At 42.5% G+C, this 20,192-nt stretch overlaps 1 protein-coding gene across 1 annotated transcript in view; it reads left to right on the plus strand.

Annotated features, from left to right (window-relative positions):
• Positions 1–9,310: 9,310 nt before the first annotated feature.
• Positions 9,311–20,192, plus strand: part of MAP3K2 (mitogen-activated protein kinase kinase kinase 2) — a 222,912-nt gene continuing 212,030 nt past the window's right edge. The window contains exon 1 of the mRNA XM_029605132.1: positions 9,311–9,780. The gene's annotated coding sequence lies outside the window, so the exon portion shown is untranslated. The remainder of the gene's footprint in view (positions 9,781–20,192) is intronic.

The raw sequence follows: 20,192 nt of genomic DNA on the forward strand, positions 1-20,192 counted from the left end.
TGCTTGAGGTGACAACTTGCTACTTAAATCCTGCTGCAATTGCTCAATATTATTCTTATTCACCATAGATTCGTTTTCCAACTTTTCAACTCTAGTATCTAGATTTCCCAGGTAAGAATAGACTGTGGCCATTTGACTATTTAATGTTTGTTCGGTCTCCCAAAGAAATCACAGATGGGCTTACCAAATAAGTTTTTTAAATCTCTGGCAATACAAGTGTTTCTCCAACTACCATCCGAGACACAGTGCTTCTGGCTTGTTCCCCGGCTCCCAATATTATAAAGGAAGGCTCAATAACTACCTCAGATGTTCCTGCTTCATACTGCCCACTCAGTCTGATCACTATTGGGTTCCAAGGACCCACGGGACTAGGCAAGAGGTCTGCCTTTTTTGCAGGGTTAGCCGGGGCCATCAGTTCCTCCGGGGATAAGGTGGTGTGTAAAGTTCAAGGTTCTTATTGAAAATATTGTTTTTTACGTTACGTTATGCTTTACACTCCTTGTTATTTGTAAACCGGGTTGATGTGATGCCTATCATGAAACTCGGTATAACAAAAACAATAAATAAATAAATAAATAAGGGAAGCATCGGGTACAACTTCCTTCTGAACACCGCCCAGCAAGGTAGTTCCCAGTTTTATCATACTCCGCTGTACATGGGCGTCCATCGGGCCAGAAATTGTTACAGAGGATCTCGGCAGGGCTTCTCTCTCCTTAGCCCACCACTTCCTTGCTGAGTGAGGCATAAAGGAAAAAATACAAATATGACCCGAATGGAGCTGCTTCACGCATGACCAGCAGCTTCAGCCATCTTGGATGAGCCCTTTTTAAATATCAGGGTTACATTGGCCACCTTCCAGTCTTCAGATACAATGGATGATTTTAATGATAGGTTACAAATTAATTGTAATAGGTCTGAAATTTAATTTGAGTTCTTTCAGAACCCTGGCGTGTATACCATCTGGTCCAGGTGATTTACTACTTTTCAGTTTGTCAATTTGGCCTACTACATCTTCCAGGCTCACCATGATTTGCTTCAGTTAATCTGAATCGTCACCCTTGAAAACCATCTCCAGAACAGGTATTTATTTATTTATTTATTTAAAAGTCTTTTATACCGATGTTAGTCGAAACATATTTCCCCAACATCCTCTTCAGTAAACACAGAAGCAAATAATTTGTTTAGTCTTTCCAGATTGGCTTTATCTTCCTTTAGTGCCCCTTTAACCTCTCTATCATTTAATGGTCCAACTGACACCCTTGCAGGCTTTCTGCTTTGGATATATATATTTTTTGTGTTTTTAATTTATCAAGTTTTCAAAAAATTTACAAAGAACTTCTTTGCAATGAAACAGAAGAAATCTTGAATAAGAAACATATTGCATACATATCCATATCATAAATACAACTTCTAGCTCCTTCTTTTCATTCATAGGAAATATTTGTGTGTATGGGAGGTGGGGGTGGGGTGGGGGTGGGGGGAGATAAGGAAATCAGAGGAGACTTATAAGAAACAAAAAAAATTAACATTGTTGCTTGATACTCCGTCTACAATATTTTATCAGATCCCTTCCCATATTGCAGTTCTATGCCCTCACATTTAGAAACTGTCTCAATTGCTCTGGCATAAAGACAATGTAAGTATTTCCAGACGATTTTATTATGCATTTGCATGGGTAGCACAAAAGGAAACTCACACCTGTGGACAAAGCCTCAGGTCGCATTAACAAAAAAATATTTTCTACTTTGTTGAGTAGCTCTTGAAAGGTCTAGATAAATACGTATCAGACCTCCCAAAAAGGAAACATTTAAATTCTTGAAATATGCTTTCATTAACTGACTCATTGTCATACTCAGAGAAAAAGGTAACAAAAAGAACTGCACGCTCAGTGACTTCCATATTACAATTCTCAAGATATTCTGTTGTTTGCGAAATCATCCCGGTCACCAATCACTGGTGACTGGGTAAGACTCCTTCTGTGTTAATATTATGCATTGATAGAATGCTCACCAATTTTACATTCTTCACATTGTCAATGGAGTGAAGTATTCAACCAAGCTATTAAGCTTTTTGAAAGTCTCTCTGACTAATTTTTTATAATATAATTTGAAAAACAAAAAAACAACAAACAAAAAATAGTCTCAATAAATAAATAAAGATTTTTACAGTGATGGTGAATGATTAGAGGTCCGGTTGGATTTTGGTTTGAATCACAACGTCTGGCTTGATGACACCGTCACTATAGGCAAAAATTTAAATTAAAATCAGTTTCCCTCTTTATTGACAGTTTACCTATTGGGTTACTGCATTGGCTCTCCTTATTATAATTTTGTGTTAGACTTCAATTACCCCAATATTGACTGGGTAAATGTATCATCGGGACACGCTAGAGAGATAACGTTCCTGGATGGAATAAATGATAGTTTTATGGAGCAATTGGTTCAGGAACCAACGAGAGAGGGAGCAATTTTAGATCTAATTCTCAGTGGAGCACAGGACTTGGTGAGAGAGGTAACGGTGGTGGGGCCGCTTGGCAAAAGTGATCATAATATGATCAAATTTGATTTCATGACTGGAAGAGGAACAGTGTGCAAATCCAGGGCTCTCATGCTAAACTTTCAAAAGAGAAACTTTAATAAAATGAGAAAAATTGTTAGAAAAAAACTGAAAGGAGCAGCTACAAAAGTAAAAAATGTCCAAGAGGCATGGTCATTGTTAAAAAATACCATTCTAGAAGCACAGTCTAGATGTATTCCACACATTAAGAAAAGTGGAAAGAAGGCAAAACGATTACCGGCATGGTTAAAAGGGGCGGTGAAAGAAGCTATTTTAGCCAAAAGATTTTCATTCAAAAATTGGAAGAAGGATCCAACAGAAGAAAATAGGATAAAGCATAAACGTTGGCAAGTTAAATGTAAGACATTGATAAGACAGGCTAAGAGAGAATTTGAAAAGACGTTGGCTGTAGAAGCAAAAACTCACAGTAAAAACTTTTTAAAATATATCCGAAGCAGAAAGCCTGTGAGGGAGTCAGTTGGACCGTTAGATGATCGAGGGGTTAAAGGGGCACTTAGAGAAGATAAGGCCATCGCGGAAAGATTAAATGATTTCTTTGCTTCGGTGTTTACTGAAGAGGATGTTGGGGAGGTACCCGTAATGGAGAAGGTTTTCATGGGTAATGATTCAGATGGACTGAATCAAATCACGGTGAACCTAGAAGATGTGGTAGGCCTGATTGACAAACTGAAGAGTAGTAAATCACATGGACGGGATGGTATACACCCCAGAGTTCTGAAGGAACTCAAAAATGAAATTTCAGACCTATTAGTAAAAATTTGTAACCAATCATTAAAATCATCCATTGTACCTGAAGACTGGAGGATAGCAAAGGTAACCCCAATATTTAAAAAGGGCTCCAGGGGCGATCCGGGAAACTACAGACCGGTTAGCCTGACTTCAGTGCCAGGAAAAATAGTGGAAAGTGTTCTAAACATCAAAATTACAGAACATATAGAAAGACATAGTTTAATGGAACAAAGTCAGCATGGCTTTACCCAGGCCAAGTCTTGCCTCACAAATCTGCTTCAGTTTTTTGAAGGAGTTAATAAACATGTGGATAAAGGTGAACCGGTAGATGTAGTATACTTGGATTTTCAGAAGGCGTTTGACAAAGTTCCTCATGAGGGGCTTCTAGGAAAAGTAAAAAGTCATGGGATAGGTGGCGATGTCCTTTCATGGATTGCAAACTGGCTAAAAGACAGGAAACAGAGAGTAGGATTAAATGGACAATTTTCTCAGTGGAAGGGAGTGGGCAGTGGAGTGCCTCAGGGATCTGTATTGGGACCCTTACTTTTCAATATATTTATAAATGATCTGGAAAGAAATACGAGGAGTGAGATAATCAAATTTGCAGATGACACAAAATTGTTCAGAGTAGTTAAATCACAAGCAGATTGTGATAAATTGCAGGAAGACCTTGTGAGACTGGAAAATTGGGCATCAAAATGGCAGATGAAATTTAATGTGGATAAGTGCAAGGTGATGCATATAGGGAAAAATAACCCATACTATAATTACGCAATGTTGGGTTCCATATTAGGTGCCACAACCCAAGAAAGAGATCTAGGCGTCATAGTGGATAACACATTGAAATCGTCGGTTCAGTGTGCTGTGGCAGTCAAAAAAGCAAACAATGTTGGGAATTATTAGAAAGGGAATGGTGAATAAAATAGAAAATGTCATATTGCCTCTGTATCGCTCCATGGTGAGACCGTACCTTGAATACTGTGTACAATTCTGGTCACCACATCTCAAAAAAGATATAATTGCGATGGAGAAGGTATAGAGAAGGGCTACCAAAATGATAAGGGGAATGGAATAGCTCCCCTATGAGGAAAGACTAAAGAGGTTAGGACTTTTCAGCTTGGAGAAGAGACGACTGAGGGGGGATATGATACAGATGTTTAAAATCATGAGAGGTCTAGAATGGGTAGATGTGAATCGGTTATTTACTCTTTCGGATAGTAGAAAGACTAGGGGGCACTCCATGAAATTAGCATGGGGCACATTTAAAACTAATCGGAGAAAGTTCTTTTTTACTCAACGCACAATTAAACTCTGGAATTTGTTGCCAAAGGATGTGGTTAGTGCAGTTAGTATAGCGGTGTTTAAAAAAGGATTGGATAAGTTCTTGGAGGAGAAGTCCATTATCTGCTATTAAGTTCACTTAGAGAATAGCCACTGCCATTAGCAATGGTAACATGGAATAGACTTAGTTTTTGGGTACTTGCCAGGTTCTTATGGCCTGGATTGGCCACTGTTGGAAACAGGATGCTGGGCTTGATGGACCCTAGGTCTGACCCAGTATGGCATTTTCTTATGTTCTGGTAGATGATGAGGAATCCCAGTGAATGGAGTAGAGTTATTGTGAGCTTGAGAGAGTTGAGAGCTCCTTGCTGTGTTTGGCTTCTGATTAGCCAATCGTCCAGGTAAGGAAACACGTGTACGCCTTCCTTGTGCAGGTGGGCAGCTGCCACAGCTAGGCACTTTCTGAACACGCGAGGTGCTGAGGCAAGACCGAATGGTAGCACCTTGTATTGGAAATCTTGACGTCCCACTAGGAATCGCAGATACTTGCGATGAGGAGGGAATATTGGAATGTGAGTGTAAGCGTCTTGAAGATCCAGAGAACAGAGCCAATCTCCTTTTTGAAGTAGAGGTAGCATGGTGCCCAATGATACCATCCTGAATTTTTATTTTTTTAGAAATTTGTTAAGATTCCGGAGGTCTAATATGGGAAGTAGGCCTCCTATTTTCTTTGGAATGAGGAAATAACGGGAGTAGAATCCTCTGCCCTCAGAGGCCGGGGAACAGGTTCCACGGCCCTGGCTCTCAGAAGGGTGGACAATTCTTTTTGTAAGAGTGTGGATTGGTTGTGTACTGTCCAAGACTAGGTGGGTGGAATATCGTTTGGTACAGTGAGAAAGTCCAAGTGGTATCCTTGAGATGTTATGGAGAGTACCCATTGGTCTGTGGTGATGCATGACCAATTGTGCTGGAAAAACATTATCCGACCTCCTACTGGCAAACTTGTGGTCGGATTTGTAAATAGGCGTCTGTTCTCTGGCAGCATTTCAAAACCACGAAGTTGCCCTTGTTTGCGGAGGGGGTTGAGCTCTAAGTGCTCTTTGTTGCCTAGGCTGTGCTCTTTGAGGTGGCCTAGATGATCGTCCACGGGCAGGAGGTGGATACTAACACCTTGGCCTGTAGTATGGTCGTTTGGAATCTTTCCTTGGGAGTCTTCTTGGTGATGTTTGAGACTCCTGAGGTACAGAGGACAGTTGTCGCAGTGTTTCTGAGTGCTCTTTTAGCTGGGAAACCGCTTCCTTACCTTATCCCCAAAGAGATTGTCTCCTAAACAAGGGAGATCAGCCAATTTCTCTTGTAATTCCAGTCTCAGGTCCGAGGCCTTGAGCCAGGCCCATCTTCGAGCACTTATACCTGTGGCCGACAGTCTCGATGCAGTCTCAAAACAGTTGTACGCTGCACGCACTTCGTGTCTGCCAGCTTCTAAGCCTTTGTGTATTATGGAAGTGAAAGAATCCTGGACCTGCTGAGGGAGAGTTTCAGAGAGTTCTTGAATCTGTTTCCATAAGGTACGCTGATATTGCGTCATATATAACTGGTAGGGCGCAATTCTGGAAACTAACATGGATCCCTGAAACATTTTCCTGTCTAAGTTGTCCAAGAATCTATTGTCTTTACCTGGTGGAGTTGAAAAATGAGGCTTTATTCGTTTTGATTTCTTTTGTGCTGACTCAACTACTACTGACTGATGAGGTAGTTGAGTCTTCTGGAAGCCTGGGATGTGTTGGACCAGGTATATTGCGTCAGTCCTTTTATTTACTGGTGGTATGGTGCAGGGATGCTCCCATAACCTGTGTAGCAAATCCATGAGGACTTCGTGAACTGGTATTGCTAACACCTCTTTAGGTGGGTCCACGAACTGCAACACTTCCAGGGTCTTTTGTCTGGTGTCCTCAGATTCCAGCTGAAAGTGAATGGTGTCAGCCATCTCTTTGATAAAATTCGAGGACAGGTCTTCTGGAGGGGATTTTCTTCTTTCCTCTGGAGGAGAGGGTTCTGAAAGGACTTTCTCTGAAGAGGTATCAGTGTTAGGATCATCCCATGTATCAGGTGTATGCGGTCAAAGAGGTGTAGATGGCATAGGCACCTTTGGCATCGACTGTTTTTCCCTGGGTTTCGATGGGAACAGTGGGGAAAATGGTGGACATGGCCGAGGAACTCCCTATGGACCTGGGAGTGGCTCCGGCATCGGAGGTTCTTCTGCTATGTTCTCTTCCCTTGGTGCTGGCATCGGTAATTCTGGAGATTTCCCTGGAATGGCACTGAGAGTATCCAATTTTGCTAAAATTGGCGCAAAAAGGGATATATCCAGCATCGACATCGGTGGAACTGGCGATGGGGTTGGTAATGGCATCGGTAATGGCATTGATGGAATTGGCGATGGAGTCTGTACTGGCATCGGTGTGACCGGTGATGGTAGTGGAACCGGTACTGGCGATGGTGTTGGCCTCAATGGCGGACTCGGTGCTGGCATTGGAGGCATACCAAGGAGCACATCCCTAGCTGCCTGGCGGATATACCCGTCCAGTTCCACCTGCATAGCTGGTGAGACCAGAGCAGCTATGGGGGGAGGCAGCGAAGGTGGAAGGTGTTGGCATAGCATCGCCTCGGGGTGGAAGGTGTTGGCATAGCATCGTCTCTCCGAGGTTTCTTCGGCGCTGATTCGGGATCCGTCGATGGAGCACCGGTTATCGGATTGCTCTCGGTATCGTGAGGCCTCCGATGTCAATGCCAATGTTTCTGCCTGTGCTAGATGCCCTTCTCGATGACCGTCGATTTTATCGAGGATTTTGAAGGGGTTGGCGACGGCCCATCCCCCGCCTCATCCGGTCTTCGTTTTTTTGAGGATGACCTTCCGTATCGCTCCAGCCGGAGACGACTGTGTGGACTTCGATGTCGACGGCATTAATTGTAAATGGAACAGGTGCTCCATTTTCTCCATCCAGAGTCTTCTGCCTTTCAGCATCATCTTGGCGCATTTTGGGCACTTCAAAACGTCGTGTCCCTCGCCAAGACAAAGTACACACTCTAAGTGTGGGTCCGTAATGGGCATGGTACGGCAACAAATCGGGCATTTTTTAAAACCCGTAGCCATTTTGAGAGTTGGACAGCTGTCGACGACTTTCGGGCTAATATTAAACGGTTCTGGAACAGACGGAAAAAACGGAAAGACTTACCGCGATGGTAAAAAAGGGAGACCCCTACGGTGTCGAAGTTTTTCCGAGTTTTTTAACAAATTTTTTGTATGGTGAAAATTCACCACACAGGACTCCTAGAACCGCGAGGCTAATGGCTTCGTGGAAAAAAGAAGACTGAAGGGAGACCCCTGTGCCTGAGAATATCATGGTATGCCGAGCAAGCTCAGTGGGCACACTGTGCCAGTCAAAAGTTTCTAGAAACTTTGACGGAAGTTTTCCCGGAATAGGGCTCCGTCAATGACGTCACCCATATGTGAGGACTAGCATCCTGCTTGTCCTGGGATAATATAGAGAAAATGGGCCAGATTTTACACAGGATATTGGAAAAACATCGGAGTCAATATAGGGCACAGAAACATCTGTAGAATCTACATGAAGTAACGGAGAAATGCATGGGGACTCTTTACAGCACTTCTGTGTAACAGCGATATGTATTGTATACAGGCACATCGGTATATAAAAATTAAAAATAAATAAATTTACAAAGTATCCCTTTTCTTGTGGACTGTGGTTCAACTGTATTCTTTTGAACGCTTGCGCCTTTTATGTGGTTTTTCGCTGAAGTCTTATTGAAAGCAATTTGTATACACCTTGGCAATACTCATGCTATGAAGTGGTTTGACTGAGGAATTGCTGATTGGGGTATGCAATCAATATTCGTTTGTGTTCTCCGTGTCATGTTATCTTTTGATATTTTTTGAAACGTTGTAATAAAGCTTGCAATTAGAAGTATTTTTCATATCAGCTAAGGCAGTGGTGGCGTTACTTACCTTTCTATAGGGTTTATTGTTGGATATTCTGCTAAAAGTATCCCCTATTATTTTTGTCCAAAGCCTAGTTCTAATATATTGGAAAAGGCCATACTGCTTCTTTTACACCATGCCACCTGCTAAACTGGGCGCGGAAGGTGAATATCAGTCACGTTCCCTTCCAAAGCCAGTTTACGTTTTCCCCCCTCTATGGCCATCAGCGTAATGTCCCTACTTCAACAAAAAATAAGGCGGCTTTTTTTTCTTTTCCTGCGGGCGGGGTAAGCAGGTGTGTGGCAGAAAAGTTGCAGGTTAAATTAAAGTGGCAGGCTGAGGTTTGCCAGCCGCCTGATAACGGACGAGCCAGCTAAGCGCTTGGCTTCACGCTGTGCAGCAGGAGAGTGCGACAGCCCCCAAGTCAGCGGCTCTCCGGCGAGTAGGCTTCGTTCATGCCGGGCACGCGGTACTGTGCAAAGCCCCAAAACGTGCATCGCAAGCGCGTGCCGAATGATTTTGTAACCGTCGCCCAGCGACGGACGTTTGTGGATTTCTCCTCCCCTCCCCTCCCTTCACCTTTCCCTTCCTTATTCTTCAGGCAGGCGCAAGCCGGCGTGCCACTGACGTAGCCTGCGAGCTCGTTCTGGCGCGCAGCGTCACCCAGTCTGGCGTGCGCGAGCTCGTCTGTGTGTGTATTTTGTAGTTGTCGCCTCCTGGAGCCGCTGCTCGTTTGACACAAGTTTTTTGTTTTTTTTTTTGCTCGGCCCTCGGTTTTGTGTGTTGGTGTTGTGGATTTCTTGGACTTTATTTTATTTTTATTTTTTTTTGGTGGCACCTCCGGTCCTCGCGCCTTGGCCTTCCCTTGCTCCCGTCCCGTTCATGCCGCGTAGGAGGTGACGGTCGGGGCCCGGTGCGAGGAGCGGAACGGCAGTGGGGGAAGGGGAGAAGGCGCGCGCGCCGCCTCCGGCCTCCATCCTTCCCTCCGCTGCGGCCTCGATCTCCCCCTCCGGTTCCCCGGGAGCCTGCTGTCGCCTCCTGCCTCCGGGGGGGGGGCTGCGGCTCCTAACGCCTGGGAAAAGCGGTCGGGAGCCGCGGCCGCGACTCTTCGGCGGCGCTGACCCGAGAGGTGGGCGAAGAAGGAAGATTTCCGCCCCTGTCCCATCGCGCTCTCTCTCTCTCCCCCTGAAGAGGTAGGTGACTTCCGGATTGCAGCAGGGCCGGTGCAGATACAGGCCTCACTCAGCGGGGAGATATCCGAGAGTGTCTCCCCCACCCCCCCCCCAGCAGGTTAGCGGAGATCTCAGCTCGGGTGCATCTCGCACTGTTTATGTGGCTCCCATGGATAGTTTGAAAGTAAATTGCTACAGTTAATGGATTTGACCTCCTATTTGAAATGAACGCTCTCCTACGTTTTTTTCTTTCTTCCCCCGTAGTGAGTTTCTAAAGTCTCCTATGCGTTTGAGATGAAATACGGCATTTGGAGACCATTGTGGTTCACTTCTGAGTCTAGGGAACATAGGGATATTATTTCTGATTCCCTGTGGCGGGGAAGAAGAGGTGTAGGGAGTATATTAAGATCAAATCTCTAAATGTAACTTATCAAGTTGCTTTGTGTACAGCGTGCTGTTCAGGTTTATTTAGTGTTTTTAATACAGGTCTGTTCCACATGGAATTCAGGAAAGCAATACATTAAACTAGGACTCAGCGAGGGAGAAAACAGTTTAGTTGTAGTTAATATAGTTTGACATAAAAAAGGCTTTGATGGTGAGAATAGGTGTTGATTTTTCTTTATTGATAAATATTTTACCACCGACAGCGCCTTGCTAGATATTTTATTTATAGTCTTAATTTGCAATACAAATTTACACAGGGAATAATATATTGACAGTAACCTTTTATGTACATAAATCTCAGAAGAAAAATTGACGTTTTTTTTAATGTTATGTTACATTTTTATACTCCTCTTCCTCAAACTATAGTTTGATCGAAAGAGGTTTCTAGTGAGAGCTTTCTGGTTGAGGTGAAGAAATCTCTGGGCACTTATTTCACATGCTTTATGGTTGCTTAATCTTGCAAAAATTGAACTTCTCTATTTTAGTGCAGAAAGAAAGATTGGTGATGAGACTATTGATCCCTACTAAAGACAAGGAAGGAGATAAAGGTTTTGCTTGTATTTCTAGAAAATCTGTAAATCATTAATTTAATCAGGTTGTAAATCATAATTTTTTGAGTGGCAAATCTTTAAAATCCAGTAGCAAAATAACATTTGATATGTAGATGTTGAAAAAAATCTTGCCAGCTTCTTTGTTACGTTTTTGCAGGGCTATTTGACAAATCACATCCATTCATAAGGCTACAGACTGAGCTTTGTGTTGCAGATTTATGTTTGTTTAAAGTGTCTGTTAATAGTTTAAAAGTAATGAAGTTATGTTTCCTGATTATGTCCTTTGGCTTGTAAGAGAGGATGAAAAGAGGACTATTGTGTTGCCCTATTTGACTCCAGTAGGGCAAGCTTGTTAAAGAAATTTGTATGAAATATTTTGAAGAAATGCTTTTTTTTTTTTTTTTTTGCACATGCATTTAACTGCAAAAGTAATTTTATATTGATCACATTTCTAAACATCCTGTAAAATTAGTAGAGACTCTAAAATACCTTGATTTAGATGACCAGTTAGTGTAAAAATAGAAATGTGCTTTTCCATATTGATTATAGTTCTCTATTGTGTAAAAAATTCATGCTTATTGTAAACAGGCTGAGCTTAAAACCAATGCTCTCTGGGATTTTAAGATTTCAGTTATGTTAAGACACAGCATTATTATTTCTAGTTTAGTATATTTTATTAGTAAATTTACAGATATTATCTTTTGTGGGTCCAGCACTCTGCTGTCAAAGTTGCTGTGGATTTCATTTCATGTTGTGCTATTAGTATGCTGGTAGATTACAGCAGTGATTCTCAACCTTTCATGAATATTGTACCCCTTCAAGATTTTGAGATATTTGGTTTATCCCCAGGATCGCAAATGGTCAAAATTCTCAAAAAAAATGCTATGTTTACATTGTTTATTATGATTAAAATGTGTGTGTTATTTTAAAATCTGCGTAGAACAATTTGGAAATCACAGAATATACAATGGAATAAATTAATATTTGTGCCTGATTTTCATTTGGCGTTTAATTGCACATACGCGCCAGACAGTGATGCTGAATTCAGAGTCTAGCAGATAGTGTAACATAGCAATGACAGCAGAAAAGGACCAGATTGCCCATTCAGTCTGCCCAGCAAACTTCTTATGGTAATATCTGCAGCTTTGTGCAGGCTACCCTCATATTTCTCTCAAGGGTAGAAACTGCAGCTACCTAACTGCTGCTACCCCCAGCCTTATGATAAGAATAGTAATATTTACAATCAAAACCAAGCATCTGTCAAACCCATAACAAATTAATGCTAGCAGCATTTTTACTGGGTAAGGAGTATTCTTGATATCATTCAGATAATGCTTCTTGACAATTTTTTGCATTGGCATGGTGGAACCTGTGATGCTGAGTTAAGATACGTTGCTCACTGTGCTTTAGAAGATAATTTTCGAAGTCATTTATATGGGTATAGAACCCATGTAAATCTAGCCTTCTGAAAAGTGCCCTCCCTCAATGCAGCTAAAATTATGCGTGCTATTGTAAAACATGTACACCTTTTTAGCTGCATTTAGAAGAGGCATTCCTGGTGGCATGTTTAAGATGAGAATAATGTGTGTAGATTGGAAATTGCAATCTCTGCACATTGTTTTCCATAGGAAAAGTACCTGCAGAAAAGAAGGTGCAAAAGTCCTGTGCACTTTCTCTTTGAAACTTGTAAAGTTCATGAGACTGGACAATACTGTGCAGGTGATTTGGGAGGTAGTTCAGCTTGGCGTTAGCAATGGCTCATCAAGGGCTCAGTGGCATATTTGGTTGTCCCTTGTGGTTTGGGCTCCTCTCTCATGCAGCAGAATTGGATTGGTTGTGTACACTTTTTCCTATGAGCTGTGCACGTAGGTTCGTACAGACAGTTGTTGAACCCTGCACACAAGAAATCCCAGTATTGGCATTATAACTTGTTGCATGCAAATTTGAACTCTGCTTATAAAAAAAAAACTGCACAAAAGAACATTTTTGTGCACATAACCTTTCAAACAGTTAGAGGGAACATTGGTTGCACATCCCCTGCTGAGTTTTCTTATATTCCCGGGGGTACCTATTTTCCTGGTTGAGAACCACTGGTTTATAGCATTCACTACTTTTCCTTTGAAGCTTTTGTCTTTTTTTTGATACTAGACATTCTTTATTTTCCTCTTGTTCTTTGCTTGTATTCGTGGATTTGTAAATTATATGTTTATTTGCCATGTTCAGCATTGTTCCACATAAAGCCTGGTAAATTGACTAGCTAGCGTTAAGTGTAGGTCAAAGTTTCTGACTAGATAAGGAACAGGTTAAGCAACATACTTCAAGTGGTGAAGGTAAAGTGACCACTACCAGAGGGCTAGATGCTGGAGTTGATTTTTTTTCAATGTCTGTAAGGGACTTGATGAAAAAGTATGCTTGTCTGCAGATAATACAAAACAAGATTGGAAAAGCACTGGTTATCTAAAATTTGGAACTGGTGCCTGTCTGGGCAGCTGAGCATTGGCTGAGGAGAGCTGTTGCTTTTGTGGCCAGGCCTGGGCCAAGAGAGATTAGAGAGAGGCTGGAGGGAAGACATAGGTGGGGGAAACTGGGGAAAAGAAGCTGAAGGAAGGGGTTGAGAAAAAAGGAAAATAAGCCAGAGGAAGGGTAAAGAAAAGAGTACAGAGCAGAAAAATATAAAATTACAAGAGAGAGCTAAAAATGAGCAAAATAAATGCAGCAAAGATAAAAAACAAAAAACTACAAAGTAACAAATTTTCCTGGCACTTACCTCTTGACTGACGCACATTTATAATAGGGTAGATTGTTGGGTATGGTCAGAGTCTATGACAAATCCAGCAGTCGAGCTGTAAATTACCTGTTTGATGGGAAATAGAAAACTCAGTTCTGAGCCAAGGTCTATTCCAAGCAAGGAAACAGGGTCTAGGAGGCAAGGGAAGAGAAGCAGATCTAGGAAGTCAGTTGAATTAGTAGAGAGCCAGAGCTGCAAAGGAATTTTTATATAGCACAGCAAATTGTAGCTGGCCCCTGCTTATCCAGTGTGCTTGGTAGCTGGGCAGAGCCAGAAGAGACCTAGAGGACTGAAGATTCTTCTAGAAGGTCCCCTGAGTAACGGACTAGCTCCAAGCATAGGTGTTCTTCAAGCACTTCCATGTGCTGCTGGTTCAAGACTGACTTGACCTAAAATAGGAATGCTTGGAGGGGTGGAAAAAATGAAAAGGAACTTGAATAAACTGGAAGAACTGAATTTTCATTTCAAAAAGGTGTAAAATTATGCATCTGGAGTTCAAAAATCCATTAGCCACCTATCAGGAGGACAAGAACTGGCAACTACAAATAAGAAAGGAACCTCAGAGCAATCATTTTAGGTGACTTAAATATGTGAATGTCATAAGAGCAGGGGCATCTAATGGTATATTTTGATGCATAAGGGAAGAATTGCTGAACCAGAGGCAGCATGGATTCACCAGGGGAAGGTCCTGTCAGATAAATCTGATTGACTTTTTTGATTGGGTGACTAGGGAATTAGATTGAGGAAGAGCGCTCGATGTAATCTACTTGGATTTCAGCAAAGCTTTTGATATGGTCCCACACAGGAGGCTTGTGAATAAAACGAGAAGCTTAAGAGTGAGTGCCGAGGTGGTGGCCTGGATTGCAAACTGGTTGAAGGACAGAAGACAATGTGTGATGGTAAATGGAACATACTCTGAAGAGAGAGCAGTGTTAAGCTGAGTGCCGCAAAGATCGGTGTTGGGACCAGTCCTGTGTTATCTTTGTGAGCGACATTGCGGATGGGATAGAAGGTAAGGTTTGTCATTTTGTGGATGATACTAAGATCTGCAACAGAGTGGACACGCCGGGAAGGAGTGGAGAGAATGAGATGAGATTTAAGGAAGCTGGAAGAGTGGTCGAAGATATGGCAGCTGATTTGATGGGGGGTGAAGGGCTGATGTGCACGGAGCAGGGGAGAGACCTTGGGGTGATAGTGTCTAATGATCTAAAGTCGGCGAAACAATGTGACAAGGCGATAGCTAAATTGTATACACAACAAGTGCAAATAAATTCTTTCTGGTCAAAGTGCAAATGTATTTTTTATTCTCAATATGGCTACTCCTCTTGGTAGAACACAGTGTTATACAGCAAATCCCCCAACACGGACCTGTGTTTCGCCAGTCCGGCTGCTTCGGGGAGGGGGGGGGGCAATTTTTACAACAAAACAATCTGTAATACAAGGAAAAATAAATTGACCAGAATACAGCAAGCTTTGGCGCTCGAAGAGCATTTTCACAGCACCCTTAGATTTACTTTTCATAGGGATAAAAACGTACGTGATATGTTAGTACACACCACTTTCTCGACCATGAACACTGTGCCCCATAAAGGAATACATAAATCTTGTGGTCACTGCTCCGTTTGTGAGCATACCTTCACTATTACTGAATTTACACATCCGGTAAGAAAACTTTTATACTTTAAGGGGAATCTGATTGTGATTCCTCCGGGGTGGTATACGTAATCAGCTGTCCGTGCAACAAACTGTATGTAGATAAGACGTCCCGAAAAATTAAGACCCGCATCATTGAACATAAGTCCAATATTAAAACGGGTAAAGAAAAAGCTCCTTTGGTGTCTCATTGGACACAATTGTCTCATACAGTGTTAGATCTAAAATTCTTTGTCATCGATGTTGTAACTCCCCCAATGAGAGGAGGGGATTTCCCAGTTATTCTCATTAGGAGGGAACAAAAATGGATTCATACCCTAGACACAGTCTCCAAAAAGGGTTTAAACGCTGAACTCGAATGGAGTTATTTCCTTTGACAGTACATCTACGTCATCATCCTGTAGTGAATGGTGATTGGTCAGTGAGTCCGCTTCTGTCATTGGTTCACGCATTCGCGCCAAAACTGGAAGAACTGAATTTTCATTTCAAAAATCACCTTAAAAAAAAGACTCAAGACCTGGTTGTTCAACCAAGCCTTCTCTTAACTCAACTCTCCCAGCACAGATCCCACGGGTAGACCCCGCCCATGGCAAATCTCCAAGTTTTTCCTTTCGCCCAAATAAACCAGCTGCAGTAGCTCCTTTTCCTAGTGAGTTTCATTTCAGTTGGCTTTAGGCCCCGCCAGTCCAGTCCCCTCTATAATACACATTGTTTACCAAGTTCTTTGTATCCAAGTTTTATTTACACTGTTCATTGTAAGACAATATTCTGTCATAGTTATTGTTGGAATGTAAACCGAAGTGATTAGTAACTTTGTAACCTGAACCTCGGTATATAAAAGTGATAAATAAAATGGTAGGGTTTAAAACTCCTTTACCAATGTTGATTTAGTGCGCTCCTGAATAAAATTTGAGACTGACTAAGACACAGGTATGTTTTTGTATGTCCATGAGTTTGCATTGTCAGCATTTGCCCCGTTCCCAGTTTGCTGTATTCTGGTCAATTTATTTTTCCTTGTATTATAGATTGTTTTGTTGTTAAAATTGGCCCCCCGAAGCAGCCGGACTGGCGAAACACAGGTCCGTGTTGAACTTTGACCAGAAAGAATTTATTTGCACTTGTTGTGTAAACACTTTACGTGTTGAGTGCAATAGTTGCTCCAGTGTGATAAAGGCGATAGCTAAAGCCAGAAAAATGCTGGGCTGCATAGAGAGGGGAATATCTAGTAAGAGAAAGGAAGTGGTGAGGCCTCACCTGGAGTACTGTGTTCAGTTCTGGAGACCGTATCTCCAAAGGGACAGAGACAGGATGGAGGTTGTCCAGAGAAGGGCGACCAAAAAGGTGGATGGTCTTCATAGAATGACTTATGGGGAAAGACTGAGGAACCTGGATATGTATACTCTGGAGGAAAGGAGGAGCAGGGGTGATATCATACAGACTTTCAGATACTTGAAAGGTTTCAATGATCCATTGTCAACAACAAACCTTTTTCCGTTGGAAAAAAATCAGTAAAACTAGGAGTCACGGTTTGAAACTCCAGGGAGGAAGACTCAGAAGCAACGTCAGGAAGTATTTCTTTATGGAGAGGGTGGTGGATGCCTTGGAATGTCCTTCCGGAGGAAGTGTTGAAGACTAAAACTGTGAAGGATTTCAAAGGGGCATGGGATAAACACTGTGGATCCTGCTCATTCTGTTTCATTGTAAACCGGTTTGATATGCATTTTATGCAGGAAAATCGGTATAAAAAAAACTTTAAATAAATAAATAAATAAAGGCTAGAGGATGGGAATGAAGAGAAGAGCCATGTGGGTGGTTTGCTGGAATGGAGGCTACTACCTGGTGATTACTACCCTTACTCAATAAGCCTTCGCACGGTTAATGCAACTCCAACATTGCTCTCTGCTTCAACAGCAAGGGGAAATGTGGAAAAGAGGAGTCGCATTCAGACAACAACCAACAAGGACTGAACTTCAGTCTGGGTAAACAAATAAGCGTGGGGGTAGCTTGCTTATTATGGCGGTTACTACCCTAAACCAATTAAGCTTGATACATCACTTTGAATGCATATACAGCATTTACTCTCTGCTTCAACGGCAGGGGAAAATGTGGAAAAGAGGATTTACATTCAGACAACATCCAACAAGGCATTGATCTGTACAGTCTGAGTAAACAAGCATTGGCGGCGGTTACTACCCTTAACCATTAAGCCTTATGCTCACCTTTTGATGCAACTCCAACATTACTCTCTGCATCAATGACAGGGGATGGCAGGAAATTTGAATCAAACAGTTACCAACAAGGGTCCTTAACTTGGTGGTTGGTGAAACAGATACGTTTGGGAAAATAAGTGTGGGAGCTTGCTGGGCAGACTGGATGGGCCGATTGGTCTTTTTCTGCCTTCATTTCTATGTTTCTATCACCAATAGGGAAAAAGGAGGTAATGGTCTGCTTGCAGAGTACCTTAAGTACTCTGTTAAGTTTTGAAGGTCATACTTTCATAATAAAGACATAGTAACGTAGTAAAAGACTGCAGATAAAGACCAAAATGGCCCTTGCCATCTGCCCACTTGAGATTCATCTGCCTTTTGGTAGGTATGCCTATAAATTTCCAAATGCAGCCCAATACTAGATTCCCCGTCCTCCCCCACTTCTTCAACCAACCTCTCAGACTTCTTTTCATCTTTGTTGCAAGCATGTCCAGAATCCATTTAGTGATGGCATATCCCATTGCTTTCTTGGAATCCTGATTCCATCGTACTACTGCTGTTTAGGGTTGTACCTGCCACTCCATGCAGGTTACCCAAGTGCCACTTTGGTGGCCCGATGCAATCATACTGCTGCTGTTTAGGGTCTGCTTTAATGCCCTTCTTGCAAGCACAATGCAACCATATGACTGCTGTTTTGGGTAAAACTGCTGCTCTGTGTAGTTTTACCCAGTACTCCATTATCATCCTCTTGATATGGAAACAGTTCAGAGAAGGGCCATGAAAATGGTCTGTAACACAAACCATGTAAGAGAGGCTTAATTTAAAAACTGTACTTGCTGGAAGGGAATGGGAGGTAGAGGAAATAGTAGACATATTCACGTATTTATCAGACTTTAATAGAAACTTAGAAAGTAATGATAGATGAGGACCATTAAGTGTTCCCATTCCAGATGCAGTACTTCAAAGTTCAGGCTGAGAATCAGGGAAGCCAAGGTTCAAATCCTGCTGCTGCTGTTTGTGACCTTGGGCAAGTCACTTACCTTCCATTGCCTCAGGAACAAACTTAGATTGTAAACCCTCTGGGGATAGGGAAATACCTACAGTACCTGAATGTAATCTGCTTTAAAATGTCTGAAAGGTGGTGTATAAATCAAATTAATATCTGATCTTGGCTTTTCTCTTATGTTCTCAATAGTAGCATTCTCCATAAATAAAGACATTCAAGGACAGAGAGTAAAGGTTGCAAACATTTTGGGAAACTTGGGTGCCAGCCCAAAATTAGATATTGGGGAAAAATTTCTTTTAACACTTATTAAAAATTTTCTCTTACATTTGTTTTCTTTTTTCTGCTTTGTCTTTTAATTTTCTTTGCCCTTCTTCCCATCCAGTCTTTACCATCTTTATTAAAAATTTCCTCCAGCTTCTTACGGGCAGCTTTGTGGCAGTGGAAGCTGTTTTCCTGCCTGCTTAAGGCAGCTGCTGTCTTGCCAGAGCCTGGCTTCCCTTCAGGCTTGGACACAGATGTCTTACGTTTTATGCAGCTGGGCAGCCTGTCTCCTGGAATTTGTCCAGCCCTTCAAGGAGGCACAAATGAAGCTGGAGGGGAGGGAGAGAGATTCAGATAAGATATTGTGAAGGTGTTAGATGCCTGGAATAGTCTACCAGCAGAGGTTGTAATCAGAACTGTGGCAGAATTTAATCATGCTTAGGACACGTCTAAAAGGAAGTGGTAAGAACAGCAGCTAAAAGAAATGGGAGGATAGGGTATTGGACGTGGTATGGAAACATGCACATCTACCTAGAATGGAAGCGGACTTCAACAGAGTGGCAGTATAGTTGTGTTAAGCTCCTAAGAATCAGGTGATGCAATAAAGTGTGCTTGGCAGAATGCACAATTTAACCCTTAATTGTGCCTGCATTTTTTTTTTGCAGCTTTTTATTTAATACAAATCAGAAACATATAATATGCGAACAAGTCTCTGCATTTTATCATGTATAAGTGTCATGATCCTGCCCCTCCGCCCAGCATGCTGTGGGGCTTTGCTGGGCTTCAGGCCTCCGGCTTCGCTCCTATGCCACGGTCCATCCCCTTGCACAGCTCATGCACAGCGCTGCTATGGACTCCTCACAGGCCCTAGTCAGAGTGCCAGGCCTAGTCCTGGCACTCCCAAACAGTACACAGGAAAAAAGGCCTTTATCACAAAAAGGATTTAATGTAGGCCTTTGTAGCCTCACCGGCTGCAGCCCTGCAACAATGCCTGGTTGACGGTACAATCCCCCTAAGCCTAACTCCTTAGGTTCTCCTTAGCAAGCTTAAAGTTAAACAGCATTTGCACTCTAATATCCCTTCAACATTTCTTAAATCTCTTTGTCTAAACCCAGGATTTACCATCCCCCAACCTCCTGGTTATTCTACCTCCATAGAGGAACAGCTGGAGCTTTCCTCTCCCCAGCTTACCTCCATCTCCTCCTCCTGAGACTCTGAGGAGCCGGGCTTTTGTGGCCAGTTCCACCACGGTGGCATGCCCTCTTCCTCAGCCTCCATAGACTCTGCTGAGTCATAGGGATCAGTCCCAATTTCCTCCACCTGTTCCTGCTCACGCTCCAGCCAGGGGTCAGGTGTTGGTTCAGGGAACCTGGGAAGTGTAGTCTTTGCTACCTTCCTCAGCGCCCTCCGGTGGCTAAGTTTGGTACCACTAGCTTCTGCTTGGCTGTGTCTCAGCTGTTTCTGCCCCGGGCCAGGTCGTAATGCATCACAATAAGACTCATGCAAAATGATACATATAGACG

Source organism: Rhinatrema bivittatum, chromosome 6 (genome assembly GCF_901001135.1).
Source record: "Rhinatrema bivittatum chromosome 6, aRhiBiv1.1, whole genome shotgun sequence".
Classification (NCBI taxonomy): Eukaryota; Metazoa; Chordata; class Amphibia; order Gymnophiona; family Rhinatrematidae; genus Rhinatrema; species Rhinatrema bivittatum.